Source organism: Salmo salar, chromosome ssa05 (assembly GCF_905237065.1).
Source record: "Salmo salar chromosome ssa05, Ssal_v3.1, whole genome shotgun sequence".
Taxonomy (NCBI): Eukaryota; Metazoa; Chordata; class Actinopteri; order Salmoniformes; family Salmonidae; genus Salmo; species Salmo salar.
This window is the reverse complement of record NC_059446.1, coordinates 81,182,564-81,200,016: the sequence shown is the minus strand read 5'-3', so window position 1 is coordinate 81,200,016 and position 17,453 is coordinate 81,182,564. Positions and strand designations below refer to the sequence as shown.

Sequence of the window (17,453 nt, the reverse complement as noted above, 5' to 3'; positions counted from 1 at the left end):
GTGGTACTGAGGTAATGTGTTTTCCTCTTGATTAAATAAATGAACGCTATAGTGTGGCACTGAGGTAATGTGTTTTTCTCTTTGATTAAATGAACGCTATAGTGTGGTACTGAGGTAATGTGTTTTCCTCTTGATTAAATGAACGCTATAGTGTGGCACTGAGGTAATGTGTTTTCCTCTTTGATTGATTAAATTAACGCTATAGTGTGGTACTGAGGTTATATATTTTCCTCATGTGAGAGTTTCTAACATAGGTTAAACTGAACATTTGTTTGTGTTTGGCACCAATTTGTTCCACAATGGTTTGGAAGAATGTTTATGATATATGAACATAACATAACATAAATGCTAATGAATAAGATGGCAAGTGTTGTAGATAGCCGTCGTTTAATTGTTTAGTCAAAAGCCATAAACATTGACATATGATAGCTCATGGCCACATGCTAAAGGACCTCTATGTAAACTCCAGATTTCCCATAATATGTTCCAAGATAATACAATCTTAGAGGGGTTGATTGTGTGAAAGTATTCTGTATGCTGCATACATTGCCAACCAACAAAATGACACATAAAGACTTTCCTCAAAATTCATTCTGGTTATCGTGTGTCGATTACAACTACTCAGGGCTGGATTACCTAATGGGCACGCAGGGCAAGTGCCCTGGGGCCCCCGACCCACTAGAGGCAATGGCAAAGTCTGTAGAATTGCAGGAAATTCAATTTAAAACGGCAACATTTTCTCTCAGCTTCATGGCAAAATGTGAAGACTAGCATGAGATGAGCTAGAAAACATGACATCTTTCTCTCCACCCCAGGGAAAAATGTGTAGAATAGAATTATAAAACTGCACATTTTACTCTCTGCCCCATGGCAAAATGTGTTGAAATGCAGGACGTTAGTTGTTTTCCCAAAATTAATAATAAAAAATGAAATACACTACCAATCAAAAGTTGACACACCTACTCATTCCAGGTTTTTGTTATTTTTATTATTTTCTACATTGTAGAATAATAGTGAAGAAACAAAAACTATGAAATAACACATATGGAGTCATGTAGTAATCAAAAAGGTGTTCTTTTATATTTGAAATTCTTCAAAGTAGTCACCCTTTGACTTGATAACAGCTTTGCACACTCTTGGTGTCACGTTCGTCGTAGTGAATGGACCAAGGCGCAGCAGGTCGAGTGCTCATCTTAACTTTATTTGTGAACACTTAATAAACAAAACAAGAAACGAACAAACTAACAGTCTTGCAGGCTAAATACAGCAGTGCAAAGAACAACCTCCGACAATTCCCAAAACAAACATACTCCTAATTATAGGACCTTCATTCAGAGGCAACGATACACAGCTGCCTCCAATTGAAGGCCCCAATCCCAAATACCTAAACATAGAAATAAACACCCTAGACTCGACATAGAAATATACAATATAGAACTAAACCAAAACCCCGGAATACATAAATCAAACGCCCCTCTACATAAACACACACTCAAAACCATATAAAACAAATACCCCCTGCCACGTCCTGACCAAACTATAATAACAAATAACCCCTTTACTGGTCAGGACGTGACACTTGGCATTCTCTCAACCAGCTTCATGAAGTAGTCACATGGAATGCATTTCAATTAACAGGTGTGCCTTGTTAAAAGTACATTTGTGGAATTTCTTTCCTTAATGCATTTGAGCCAATCAGTTGTGTTGTGACAAGGTATGGTTGGTATACAGAAGATTGGGGCGGCAGGTAGCCTAGTGGTTAGAGCATTGGGCCATTAACCGAAAGGTTGCTACGGTAGATTGAATCCCCGAGCTGACAAGGTAAAAATCTGTCATTCTGCCCCTGAGCAAGGCAGTTAACCCACTGTTCCTAGGCTGTTTTTGTAAATAAGAATTGGTTCTTAACTGACTTGCCTTGTTAAATAAAGGTAAAAATTGTTGTGCCCTATTGGTAAAATACCAAGTCCATATTATGGCAAGAACAGCTCAAATAAGCAAAGAGAAATGGCAGTCCATCATTACTTTAAGACATGAAGGTCAGTCATTCCGGAAAATGTCAAGAACTTTGAATGTTTCTTCAAGTGCAGTCGCAAAAACCATCAAGCGCTATGATGAAACTGGCTCTCATGAGGACCGCCACAGGATAGGAAGACCCAGAGTTACCTCTGCTGCAGAGGATAAGTTCATTAGAGTTAACTGCACCTCAGAAATTGCAGCCCAAATGAATGCTTCACAGAGTTCAAGTAACAGACACATCTCACCATCAACTGTTCAGAGGAGAATGCGTGAATCAGACCTTCATGGTTGAATTGCTGCAAAGAAACCACTACTAAAGGACACCAATAAGAAGAAGAGACTTGCTTGGGCCAAGAAACAAGAGCAATGGACATCAGACCGGTGGAAATCTGTCCTTTGGTCTGATGAGTACAAATTTTATATTTTTGTTTCCAACCACTGTGTTTTTGTGAGAATCAGAGTAGGTGAACAGATGATCTCAGCATTTGTGGTTCCCACTGTGAAAAAGGGAGGAGGAGGAGGAGGAGTGATGGTGTGGGGGTGCTTTGCTGGTGACACTGTCTGTGATTTATTTAGAATTCAAAGCATTCTTAACCAGCATGGCTACCACAGCATTCTGCAGCGATATGCCATCCCATCTGGTTTGCGCTTAGTGGGACTATCATTTGTTTTTCAACAGGACAATGACCAAAAACACATCTCCAGGCTGTGTAAGGACTATTTGACGAAGACGAAGAGTGATGGAGTGCTGCATCAGATAACCTGGCCTCCAGAATCACCCGACCTCAACCCAATTGAGAATGCCAAGAGTGCAAAGCTATCATCAAGGCAAAGGGTGGTTACTTTGAAGAATCTCAAATCTCAAATATATTTTGATTTGTTTAACACGTTTTTGGTTACTGCAAGATTCCATATGTGTTGTTTCATAGTTTTGATGTCTTCACTATTATTCTACAATGTAAAAAATAGTAAAAATAAAGAAATACCCTTGAATGAGTAGGTGTGTCCAAACTTTTGACTGGTACTGTATATTTGGTAGGTGCCCCGGGGCCCATAATGTGGTAATCCGGCCCTGCAACTATTCCTCTGGGTTTCTTATGTCTAATGTAGTGTGTGATTATTTGAGGACTCTGGACATTGTAATAAGGAGACTGCCAGTTGACACGTTTTATCCTGCTCAACATGTGTACAGTGCACTAGACCTTCTCTTCCTTTCCTCTGCATTGACATTGGCATCTTAATGCACTCTGATCTTACAGATTAATTAACTCCTGAATGATTCCATTAGCCGACTATTCAATTGTCTTCGTGGGAAGCTGCTCAGACCACATAGCAGCAGAGATAAACAGTCTGACACTGCACTTTCAGTAAGTGTCATAGAGACCAGGCCTTTCCTCTGTGCAGAGGGAATCTTTCAGTAAGTGTCATAGAGGCCATGCCTTTCCTCTGTCTGTGCAGAGGGAATCTTTCTGTACGTGTCATAGAGACCAGGCCTTTCTTCTGTCTGTGCAGAGGAAATCTAGCCACAAAGTAGACATTCTCAAGTTGAAAATCATACTTAGGGTGATCTGTTATGTTAAATCAGGGATAAAGTGAGACATGAAATTCTAACTTTGCAATGTAAATATTTCATATACCATTATTGTGACTACCTAACTGTAATTTCCAAACTGTACATTTTTGAAAATACATAGTTTAAAAAGCTGTCCAAGGCTAAACTGATTCACATGAACTGAAAAGGCCATGGCTTAAAAGCCGGGGTAACAGGAAAACTCTAAACTTCAATGAATCACCGAATGACCCTGAGCTATCACAAAAAAAACAATATATTTTTAAAGCACATTTCTGGGAAAGACCTCTCCTCATTGTAATCATCATCAGGATAGGGAACTTCAGATGGATAATGTCATTGGCAGCTGAGCCCTGTCCACATGATGTATCTGTGGCAGAAAACATACAGATGCAGTCCCATGACTGATCTCTCCTGGTTGACTAAAAGGAAATGACTCAACTCAACAACCCTGAAAGATCCCTCCCTAAGTAGCTGACCAGGGGCCAAGGAAGTCCTTAGACAGGACCATATCAATGCAGTCAATCCAAAATTGCTGAAGGGAATTAATACATATCCAATATTTTTCTTCCCTGGATATAATTTGGTTATTTATGGTTGGTTTCTTGGAAGTTGTGGGAACGTATGTTTTTGGTTACACATTGGTTGTGGGAACGAAGCCATACGTTTCCTGACCGGTAAAACAACATTTTCAAACGTTCTGAGAACAGAAGATTTTGTCTCCATTCTGGGAACTTTTATTTTGAAGTTGCAGAGAGGTTCTGGAAACAGATATTATAGGTTATTTTGAGTTTTTTTAATAACTTCCTTAAAACATTCACCATGTTTCAGTAAGACTTTTAATAACACTACTAGCTTATTTTGGGTTTACTTTTTTGAACTGCAAGCACAGATAGACCAGTTGGTTGTTTAGCAACAAAACCAATGCGTGCACAAATATGGGGTAAAACAGACAGGGTTGGCTTAGATTGTTGACAACATGTCAACTATATTTTGTCTTCAAATGTTTATTGAAAACATAAATACATTTTCACAATGAGCACAAATACATTGTTACAGTTGTTGGTTAACTAGCTATCGAATTTTAGCCATATAAGCATTGACATGAAATCAGTCAAAACACGACATGGTTTCAAGAACAAGATAAAACTAGCTAAAAATAGCCACCTACGATTGCCCACATGGCAGATTGTTTGTCATTGTTGCTTGCTATCTGATGGTTCAGAATCATAACAAAGTATCAAGAGTCAGGCGCAGGACATCGAGAATGAGTAATAAAGGTCTTTACTCAACAAAACAACAAAATATTCCACATAGGAATGCAAACTCAGCTCACAAACATACGCGACAGCTTAACACGGAACAAACACTCACAAAACCAATGGGGAAACCAGAGGGTTAAATAGGGAACACTAATTAAGAAATGGAAAACAGGTGTGTACAATGAAGACAAAACAAATGGAAAAAGAAAACGTGGATCGGTGGCAACTAGAAAACCGGTGACGACGACCGCTGAACGCCGCCCGAACAAGGAGAGGGACCAACTTTGGCGGAAGTCGTGACACAAAGCACATTTTCATGACGTTGTCAGACAACTTATCTATCAGACACTAATCCTATAAATGTGTTTGCATTAATCATCCAACACATTTCTTTTTTATTGTGACATGGCATCATCTTCTGTCGTCTATCCATGGAATTAGTTCACTGTGCCACCAGTATGGAGCTTGCGTGTCATGTTCTTTTACGCAGTCACAGTTGTTCATTTTGTCTATTCAAACAGACCCCATTTTAAAAGGAAACAAACACTCATTAAGATCAAACACTTAACAAGACAGAGGATAGAGTTTTGGTGATGCTGAGAATGGAACGATTTTTTGGAACGTTTTCTTAACGTTCTGAGAACGGGATGTATGTTTTTAAATAACATTTTTATAACATTCTCTGAACATTACAAAAGTTTTCTTGTGTTTTTTATGGAAAGTTTTCTTAACGTTCTTGGAACAATTTGAGAACATTACTTTAAATAGAACCAAGAGGAAACCTGTAGGAAACGTTATGCTGAAGTACTGAAATTCCCACAGAAGGAAGTTGTTTCTTAACGTTCTCTGAACTATGTGAGAACATGTTCAATGTTAAGCCAGTTGGAGAACATTCCTAGAAATTAAATGTGAGTGTGCAGAACACCCTGAGTCTGGCGAGAGAGGTAAATCCCTAAACATCCCTTCATACCTCTGTGTTTATGTGTCAGATTGAGAGATATGTGAAGGACAGTCTGAATGTGGAGATGGCTCAGCTACAGCAGAGTGCTGTCCACAACCACACAGCTGCCATCTTGGATCTAGGCACCAACCTCCTGACCCAGACTGCCCAGCACACACGGAAACTGACAGACGTAGAGATCCAGGTGCAGTATGAATCATATACAAATATCCCTCTCCAAAGAACATTCAAGTGCATGTTATGATATCAGTAACACTTACTATTTAATCATGTAGCCTACTCAGCAATTATCCTCATTTGATTGGATGAATAGGCCTATGAAGTACATTAAAATACATGGTGCCACTTTTAGCCTATATAGATGTCTATACACTTGACTGGGTGAATATGAATGATAGTAACAGCTTCCTGATGGACAGGTGTTGAATCAGACCTCCAGGCTGGAGATTCAGCTCCTGGAGAACTCTCTGTCCACCAACAAACTGGAGACCAAGCTCCTCCACCATTCTACAGAGATCAGCAAGCTACACGACAAGAACAGGTCAAATCAACATGAATGATTTTCTTCCCATGAACAATTCTGTCTTGATTTATTGGCTGACTGACTGATCAACTGATTTTCAAATCACTTGTATTGATCAGGCTCTTGGAGCAGAAGATGCAGGAGCTGGAGTCTGGGCACCATGAGGAGCTGGTCACCTTACAGGAGGAGAGGTCCAGCCTGCAGCAGATGGTAGCCAGACAGAACAGTGTGATCACAGAGCTACAGACCCATCTGGACCAGGCCACTGGCAACAACAGTATCCTGCTTAGCCAACAACAGCAGCTCACTGACACCGTCAACAGTCTGCTGAAGCTCTGCTCTATGGACAGAGGGTCTGGAGGTACTGGATGGATACTGGGGCCAATGTTTCCTGTTACAGAAAGTATAAATAAAATACTCTGGGGTATGAATATCATAGCATAGATAGTAATTATTTGCAGGAAGAAGGAGTTGAATTTAAAAACTCTAGGTAGGGTTAAATACAACAGAGGTACTGGAGGATATATTGTGCCAAATGTTCACAGGTTTAGACAAGATATTCTCTGGGCACAGATAAAGCCTATAACTGGACTAAGAAGGCTGGACTAACCCAGTGAGCACCGGCTGATGTCCATGGGCGTTGAGAATAGGTTGAAACTTGGTCCGGACCAGCCTTAATTTCAATGTCCACATGTTCTAAGTTCATAAGAAGATGCATTCCAGAACATAAGAACCTGTTCAATAGGGAGCTGACCCAGTCTGGGCTGTTAATTACATAAGAACCTATTCTAATAGGACCTGACCCAGTCTGGGCTGTTGATTACTAAGAACCTGTTCTAATAGGAACTAACCCAGTCTGGGCTGTTGATTACATAAGAACCTGTTCTAATAGGAATTGACCCATTCTGGGCTGTTGATTACAAAGGATTTTGGATGCATTCAAATTGGAGCCTAGCTGATAATGTGTTTGCTCTCATTTAATTATCTATTTAAACAGTGGTCCCAAACAGCAACCTTGCCTTTAAGCAGAGCGATTCATCTCATGAGGAGAGAAAGTATCGGGACTGCTCTGAAATCTTTCAAGCTGGCTTCAACAACAGTGGAGTATATACTATTCACATCAACACACAGGAGACCAAAAAGGTACGGAAAACTTGATATTATCTTCAATAAATATTAGAGGGGGAAAAGAGATGTAAATTCTATTAGCAGAATGTGTAATATAGAGGCATATATTAGATGATATACGCAGGCCTGGCTTTACCTCTGCATGGAAACAGCAAAAACAGACATGAAAAAATAAAAGGCTGCACTTTTTTTGACTGTAACCTACTTTAGTTAACTTGCAAGTGAAGTGGCAGCAATTAATATACGGTACTCTAAAGCAGCTTGCCAAAAGATTCAACAACAATATCCCAGGAACATGTCAGGTATTGGCTGGCTGGCTGGCTGGGTGATATGCTGGAGCTGGAAATACTCTTGGCTGGCCTCTTCAGCACAGCTACACAGCAGATGTCCTCCTCCTCAGTAGTGTCCTGCCAAGCCGCAGATGGCTGACTGGCAACAGTGTGTTGCTGTCCATTATCAGCTGTGCTGCTGTCAGTGTCCATGGTTACACTGAGCTACGTCCCTGGGCTTAGGACACATTCCGTCATTGTGGCCTGACCATGGTACACAAAACTAAGGACCAGGGAGCCTCATCTACAGGAGTCACTCCTTTTACAGGAAACAGTCTTTATTGTCATGATATGCACTGCATGTGTGAGAGTAGTGTGTAAGCTACTCATGTCACTGTCTTTCTGTCTCTCTCCCTCTCTGTAGGTTTACTGTAACATGGAGGCAGCAGGGGGAGGATGGTCCGTCATTCAGAGGAGAAAAGACGGAACCATGGACTTCCAGAGGACATGGAAGGAGTACAAGATGGTGAGGAGGACAGGGTGGGATATCCTCACAGCATTCTTCTGATGTTGGTGAATACATAGCACCAGGGATTAACATGGGTAATCAGGATCCCGGGACTGTACAGGTAACACTTTTCACGTTTACCCCCAAAAATACATGACAAGACCCGGGAAATTACAATAAAATTCCCCAATGTCTGCACTAATGAAATCCCTCAGCAAAAGATTAACATAAACATTTATTGGACATTATCCAAACAGGTTGTCACATGGAAGCCTTTAGTCTAGCATATTTGACACAAAGTCGCCATAAATTCAAAGCGCACGCATAATTGACACTGCCGGTCACGCTGGACTGCACACACGACCCGAATACAGTTAATAAACCCTACAGGAAACCCTACAGTATAGCCTATTAAAGAGCGTGTGTGTCACGGGTGTGCATACTGGTAGCGAAGTCAGGTGCAGGAGAGCAGAGAGTTGTGAACAGGCGCACACTTTACACTTTATTTAGGCAGGAGCAAACAACAGACGGACGCAACTGCGTCAAAACCTCCAGCAAAAATGGCAAAAGTGCAAAGCGCGAAAACAGTCACAAAAGCTATAGTTTACCAAAGAAATATACTTTGTGAAATAAACACGGATCATGGAAAACCAGCCTGGCGCGTCACATAAAACACGTAACACAAAACAATTCCACACAAAGACATGGGGACGGGGGGGGACGGGACGGGACAGAGGAATATATAGCAGTGTAAACAGTCCTCGTTAAGATGCCTTGATATTTAAACTATTTCCACTTCCTCTCCCTGTTATTCATGAGCTAATCTGCTTTCTGTATAATCATCAACTTGATTTAGCCAAATATGGGAGATATTCTGTCATCGTTGAAGGAGGTTATCTAGCAAGTTTAGCAACTTTGGTCATTTGACTTTTGTTTGACTGCCGTTACAAAGAAACAACACTATACTCAGAGTGCGCTCTGTGGGGCTACTTCTGAAATGCGCTGGCGATCAAAGATAGAATAACTATCATGACTAAATGTACATTTAATTTGCTCTGAAATCTTTCCATAGTGGCGCAGCCAAGCCGACAAGGTGGCACAGCACCCCTCTTATTTGGGGAGAACCTTAGCATAGTGACCATCTTGGTTTTAAAAGGGCACGTCTGATTTTTGCAGTATTTCCCAGGACTCTCGAGATAAATAGGAATTATTCCCGGTATTGAAACTTGGTAGATTTTTGGGAAAATATGAATCTCTACATTGCAAAACATTCCACCATATGAATGTATATGTCAAACTACAACAGAAAAAGGAGCAAGTACAAACGCATAGCACAAAACAGACTTTGTGCATCCCAAGTGGCACCGTATTCCCTATATAGTGCACTACTTTTTGACCAGAGCCCTATGGGGAAATAGGGTGCCCTATGGGACCTGGTCAAAAGTATTGTACTTTAAAATGAATATGGGCCATTTAGGACGAATCCACTGTGTTGCCACTGCCAGCCCCATTAGGCCTTGACAGAGCCCCGTGGCTAAAAAGGCCTTGGCCTCTGGGCTGAGCGAGAGGGGACTGTCCTCCTGTCAGGGGCTAAGGAAGTGTGGAGTATAGCCTGGCAAAGACGCTGGCATACAACGGGTATGTGTTGGCTCGGTGACCCCTCTTTTGGGAGTGTTTCATAATGACACTGATGGCCTCTGATTGAACACTTCTGAGAGAAAATGACAGGAGAGAGGAAACTGTTTAAGTTGAGTCTAAACATGGTGTTCTTAGATCACCATTCAAATGTTGATATATTGTAAAATGTCTCTGGTAAAGAAAGATTAATTCCACGGTCTGGTCTAGTACTGGTGCTGCAGAATCCAACCTATCGCTCTATATCTCTCTCTGTCTATATCTAAATCTCTATCTCTTTATCAATCAATCAAATGTATTTATAAAGCCCTTTCTACATCAGCCGATGTCACAAAGTGCTATACAGAAACCCAGCCTAAAAACCCCAAACAGCAAGCAATGCAGATGTAGAAGCACGGTGGCTAGGAAAAACTCCCTAGAAACTCAGCAACCTAGGAAGAAACCTAGAGAGGAACCAGGCTATGAAGGGGGGCCAGTCCACTTCTGGCTGTGCCGGGTGGAGATTATAACAGTACATGGCCAAGATGTTCAAAAGTTCATAGATGACCAGCAGGGTCAAATAATAATAATCACAGTGGTTGTAGAGGGTGCAACAGGTCAGCACCTCAGGAGTAAATGTCAGTTGGCTTTCCATAGCCGATCATTCAGAGTTAGAGACAGCAGGTCCAGGACAAGGTAGCACGTCCAGTGAACAAGTCAGGGTTCAGTAGCTGCAGGCAGAACAGTTGAAACTGGAGCAGCAGCAGGTGGACTGGGGACAGCAAGGAGTCATCAGGCCAGGTAGTCCTGAGGCATGGTCCTAGGGCTCAGGTCCTCCGAGAGAAGAGAGAAAAGAGAGAAAGAGAGTTAGGGGGAGCATTCTTACACAGGACACCGGATAAGACAGGAGAAATAAAAATCACCCTAGGCCATCATTGAAAATAAGAGTTTGTTCTTAACTGACTTACCTAGTTAAATAAATATATCGTTATCTACTCATCTGTCTGTCTCCCTCAATTCACCACTGTCAAAAAATTGTAAAACAGAACGTAGTTATTTAAAAAAAGAGTAAAACACAGAACATAATTCTTTACAAAAAGAGTAAAACACAGAATATAATTCTTTAAAAAAAGAGTAAAACACAGAACAAAATTCTTTAAAAAAAAGAGTAAAACACAGAACAAAATTCTTTAAAAAAAGAGTAAAACACAGAACAGAATTCTTTAAAAAAGAGTAAAACACAGGACAGAATTCTTAAAAAAAGAGTAAAACACAGAACAGAATTCTTTAAAAAAAGAGTAAAACACAGAACAGAATTCCTTTAAAAAAAGATATGACATTCATTATTTTTCTATAGCACCATGTGTTGCTGGGACAAGGCCCTGCGACAGACTAGTGTCCTGTCCAAGGGGTGTACTTGTACATCAAGCTGCCTTACACTACAAAAACAGAAGACAAGGCTTACAAGTGTTCCTGTGCTGTTGTGTTGTTGCAGGGCTTTGGGAGTCTGTTTGGAGAACACTGGCTGGGGAATGAGTTTGTGTTCCTGCTGACCAGTCAGAGGCCCTACAACCTGAGGGGTGGAAGTGACCGACTGGGACGGACAGCAGGCCTTCTCCCACTATGGCCGTTTCTACATCGGCAGCGAGAAGCAGAATTACAGGTAGGATACCAGCAATGTGTTCTGGGCCGTATTCTTAGAGTCTCACAGTAGGAGTGCTGATATCAGCTACAGATGTAGGATCTTAATTTGATCACTCTTTTGTTGCTGAGAATTTTCCTGCACAGAAGGAAATGCTAACTTGTGGTGTATTTGAGTTTTAAAAAAGCTTCTAAAGTTTGTCATTTCCACTTTGAAAACCCAGACTTGATTTGCCCTAAAGAAAAATGTTTCAACCCGACATAAATGTGCATTAATTAAAATCCACATAATAATTCTGATTTCCTGTTGCTGCAGGATTATTTTCCTGCTCTAGCAAACTGGCTCAAATTAAGATCCTACATCTGTATGTACCCTAAGCGGAGGAAATTAAGTTTTGTCGTATCTCTGCGCATTGTATCGTACCTACAGTACAGTTTTTAGGATCATAGGACATTCTCCACTAAATACGCCCACATTTCTACTTAAATAGTCACCAACTACTCAACTGTGGTTGCCTATACTTGCTTGAGGACCTGCAGTATATTTTTAATGAAGTGGGAATGAGATATTGGACTTTGTTCTATCACTGACAATGATGTGCTTGGTGTTGTATTTCCATCACAGTAACGATGGAGAGGCACTGGTGGCTCTAATCATGATTTGTAATCAATGAATGTATACATTTTTCAGTTTGCTTGACTTCTTTGTCCATAACCTTCTGATTGAGGCTTCTAGGACTTCAGCAGATCATAATTCTTACTTTTCATTTATTGTCTCTTCAAAAACATACTGGACAATCTTTTGAGTTCTGGAATGGAATCAATTTTGGTCTCTAGATTCTTATTTCATGGCCATTCTGCAATACTTGTCATGGAGATGGTCCAAAACAAACTACTGTCACACAGCTTCTTAGGGGAAAGAGAGGCTCTGCCTCATTTCACAATGCCATTACTAACTAAATAAAATGTAAGATCGTAAAAGGGAATTATATATTTCCTAGAATGATAACCAGCAAGCTTTGTCTCAATCTGATTTAGTTCACCCACACACGGACGTGTGATCACACAAACAAACACACTTGTACCATTTGTTTTTTTACCTGGCTCACATTTTTACTAACCAGTTAAACAAAGAAGGATGGAAGGAAGGATGTACAAAGACCTATTAGAGTAACTCTTGAGTAGTATTGAGAGGGAGAGTAAACAGAGTCCATCAGTGGAAATTGAAAAGTAATTTACAGTACATAGCAGTCAGTATATACTGTGTTATCCGTTATTGGGAATGTATGTAAATAAATACCATTATTTTAAACATGGCTTATAGAGGAAGATCACAGCCTTTAAAAAGGAAAGCTATTCTATGGAGTGTGGCATTAAATGGGCCTACAGCTCAAATCCAATAAAATGTTACTGGTTGTGTACACAAGGCTTGTGTTCCTAGCTCCAACAGTGCAGTAATACCTAGCTAAATGCTTGTGTTCCTACCTCCAACAGTGCAGTAATACCTAGCTAAATGCTTGTGTTCCTAGCTCCAACAGTGCAGTAATACCTAGCTAAATGCTTGTGTTCCTAGCTCCAACAGTGCAGTAATACCTAGCTAAATGCTGGTGTTCCTAGCTCCAACAGTGCAGTAATACCTAGCTAAATGCTGGTGTTCCTAGCTCCAACAGTGCAGTAATACCTAGCTAAATGCTGGTGTTCCTAGCTCCAACAGTGCAGTAATACCTAGCTAAATGCTGGTGTTCCTAGCTCCAACAGTACAGTAATACCTAGCTAAATGCTTGTGTTCCTAGCTCCAACAGTACAGTAATACCTAGCTAAAGGCTTGTGTTCCTAGCTCCAACAGTGCAGTAATACCTAGCTAAATGCTGGTGTTCCTAGCTCCAACAGTGCAGTAATACCTAGCTAAATGCTTGTGTTCCTAGCTCCAACAGTACAGTAATACCTAGCTAAATGCTGGTGTTCCTAGCTCCAACAGTGCAGTAATACCTAGCTAAATGCTGGTGTTCCTAGCTCCAACAGTGCAGTAATACCTAGCTAAATGCTGGTGTTCCTAGCTCCAACAGTGCAGTAATACCTAGCTAAATGCTGGTGTTCCTAGCTCCAACAGTGCAGTAATACCTAGCTAAATGCTGGTGTTCCTAGCTCCAACAGTGCAGTAATACCTAGCTAAATGCTTGTGTTCCTAGCTCCAACAGTGCAGTAATACCTAGCTAAATGCTGGTGTTCCTAGCTCCAACAGTGCAGTAATACCTAGCTAAATGCTGGTGTTCCTAGCTCCAACAGTGCAGTAATACTCTAGCTAAATCCTAGCTAAATTCTTGTGTTCCTAGCTCCAACAGTGCAGTAATACCTAGCTAAATGCTGGTGTTGCTAGCTCCAACAGTGCAGTAGTATCCAACAATACATAAGAATACACACACATCTGATAGCAAGATGTTGTCGATAGACATGGTCGCCCTGTTCATGGCTCCTAAGCAACTTTGCAGCTCTTCAGACACACTGGGTTTCAGAGAGCCAGGCTGCCTTCCATAACTACAGTACTTAATGTGACACAGAGTCACTGTACAGGAGCCAAACACCTGGTCACCATAGCAGCCAAGCCACATTAATGATCAGCCTGAGACTTTGATGGGTCAGATATATGACCACACAGAGGACCACAGATAAATAGAGACGTTATAATTGATGAACACCAGTGTTCAGGTCAAGTTCAATTGTGATATGTAGTAATTTATTTCATGATCTGTGTCATTCATAGTCGTGTAATAGATTAATTAATTGAACAATGTTTGTTAAATACGTTAAGATCATAGAAAATGTGGTTTCGTGCTGTGAGGCCTGATATGTTGAACTAATCAACCCTCTCAAAGTGACTGTTGTACTGTATATATAATGGTCTAACATAGACACAGTATTCAACATAGACACAGTATTCAACATAAACATAGTATACAAGACCACTGACTAAAAATAGGGTCTCTCTCTTCCGTGAATTATCCATCACCTGGTTCTGGCAAGACCTCAAAGATGTCTGACTCATAAACCACAGTTGGAGCTGCTGCTGCTTGACATGCAGTACAGTAGATAGGGACAAACAATGCAGGAGGGAGTGCAAAGGGTTCACAAGGAAGTACACATACAGCTTGAGACAAACGAGGAAACCGACAATGTCCTCATAAACCAGGATTTTCTTTATAAAAGCAACAGGTGTGATTGGTTTTAATATAGCGTATCGAGAATTTCAAAGACACTTATTTGGAAGGGTACATATTCTTTGTAGTAGATTAGAAGAACAGTGTGGCGGTGAATTTATGTCCTCAAACGTTCACACAGTGAGAACAAGGGGAGGTACATTTTTGCCTTAAGTAACAATCTGTCTCATGTAACCATTTGAAACGAAACATATAATATTAAATGGAGTGTCTTGGATTTATGTACAGAATAATATGAAATGCTCTGAGACCAGGTTGCAAGGGGCGGTACATATTATTTTGATTAGAAGAACAGCGTGGTGGTGAATCTCTGTCCTCCAGCGTGCACACGGTGAGAACAAGAACAAAGCATTCTGCAGCAGCTAAAGGACACTAGCATTGTGCTTCTGCTTTATTTCCCTCTGTGTTTCCCTGGCGACTGTGTCAGGCTGTTCCTGAAGAGTCACAGTGGAACGGCAGGCAGACAGAGCAGCCTGGTCATCAACGGAGCAGACTTCAGTACCGAGGATATGGACAACGACAACTGCATCTGCAAATGTGCTCTCATGCTTACCGGGGTATGTCTGAGGTTAAAGTCCACATTAACCCCTAAACACATGCACTCTGTATGTACTCCTGTAGAACTGAAATGATTGGATAAGTAGAAGCTATAAGACAACAACAACCACCCACCCAGACTATGCTAGGTGAAGCATTTGTCATTTTGGTAAAACATTTTCAACCCATTGACCTCCCTGTCACCCTCACCCACTTTATCTCCGGTCTAGAAGAACTACAGAGCAGGCCAGAGCCAGTTAGTATGTATTCAGCATTGTTACTGACATATCAAAGCAGAGAATGGTATCTCAGCTGGTGAAGCCAGGTGGCAGCCCTCAGCATTTTACAGAATGATGGACACATGCCATGGCTGGTTTAGAAGTCCAGGGAACTGGCCAGCAGAATAAATCAAAATGACAGTGAAATTCCTATTAAGAATGAGAATCTACAATCTCATCAGGATTTAGATCCAGAATGTACATCAGAAAATACACAACAAACATACGTCTTTATCCTCTTATCAATGTCTAGACCAGCATTTCCCCCCCCCAAGTAGCTGGTCTAAACGTGTTGGGCTCACAGAGATTGTTGTAGACTATTTATGTTTTGTTAGTTGCCCTCATACTCCGCTCTCACCTGTAATGAAAGGTCAGAGGTCAGAATGGGGCAAAAGCTATCCAAAGAGAGGAGTGCTGGAGTCTGCTCTAGTGTTGACATTTTTACATTTACATTTTAGTTCATTTAGCAGACGCTCTTATCCAGAGCGACTTACAGTAGTGAGTGCATACATTTCATACATTTTTTTTCTCTGTACTGGTCAAGTTCAATTGTTGACTACTTGGCGTTGCAACAAAGCTATCCAGAGATAATCAGAGGTTACAGGGAGGTCACACAGTGATGACTTTGATAGTTCTCTGATAGTGTAACATCAAGCCTAAAATCTATTTTCTTTGTTTCTCTCTGCCTTTCTCTCTATGCCTTCAGGTTGGTGGTTCGATGCCTGTGGACCATCGAACCTGAACGGGATGTACTACACTCATGGTCAGAACATGGGTAAACTGAATGGGATCAGGTGGCACTACTTCAAAGGGTCTAGTTACTCTCTCCGTGCTACCACCATGATGATACGACCAGCAGACTTCTGAGAGGATCTTTTGGTGACTGTCGTTGGGTACGTTGTCCAGAGACATATTGGCATCATTAGCCATGTTTCCATCAAACTGTTTTTATGCGAGTAATGTACTGTCCTGTTGCATAAAAGAAAGTCACAACAGGTGTGACGGAAACACAAAATACAAGGTGGGATAATTGCTTGTACTTTGACTTGAGAAAATTAGCAACATAATTTTGCTTTCTATGAGGAACTTGGATTCTGACTTTCTGGTGCTTACATGTCCTCTTGAAAGATATTGATTGTTTGAGACAGTATGCTTGAGCACCAGCTCTGCAATGAATCAAACTGTAGAAGTGGGTTACATGAAGAGGATATGAATGTAAGACTTGGTGCTTTTGAAAGACTTTCATTTGTCTCGCTTTCATTTCTCTTTTCATTTGACTCTCATTTGTCTCTCTTTTCATTAGTCTCTTTTCATTAGTCTCTTTCATGTATCTGTTGTGTATTGTTCTTCTATGGGTAAGGTATTCCTGTTAACACGTTGTGAATCAGTGTACTGCTCTCTTAGTCTGCACAGTGGGCAGAGATGCCTGATGGCCTAGACTGGATACACTTAAGAACACTGTTATGGATATTATTTGCCTATACAGTGGATTGCTGGTGTGTGTGTGGAGTGTACTGTGTTCTAAATCATTATGTTTAAGGCAAGGTGTCTAAGTGTGTCTCACCACACTTGAATATTTAATGGAATAGAGATAAATAATTGATGTCTTCACTTTCATGTAAGTTTTGTACTAATTTGCAACATCTATTGGGGCCTTTGTTGAACTTTGTGTCAATGACAAAAGTACTTTTTTGTGCCATGAATTAAAAAATATTCCCCCTAAAAGCAGTGCCAAGCATTTTTCTGCTCCATAAAGTAGTCCAACAAGCTAGACACTGCAGTGACTTCATGAACTTAGGTGATGTGAACTTCTGGCTCTGGGGTGGATTTTCCTATTGTTATGACGTTAAGGTCAGTGACAGACAGAGAGACATAACCATTCCATTCTATTCTGCAGGCTGCGTGTCAGGCAGGGAGGCTGTGGGTGGGAA

The 17,453-nt window shown here is 40.9% G+C and overlaps 1 pseudogene; it reads left to right on the top strand.

The window, feature by feature from the left end:
• The first annotated feature begins 5,793 nt into the window (after positions 1–5,793).
• LOC123743054 (angiopoietin-1-like) lies at positions 5,794–15,505 on the top strand (annotated as a pseudogene).
• Positions 15,506–17,453: the final 1,948 nt, after the last annotated feature.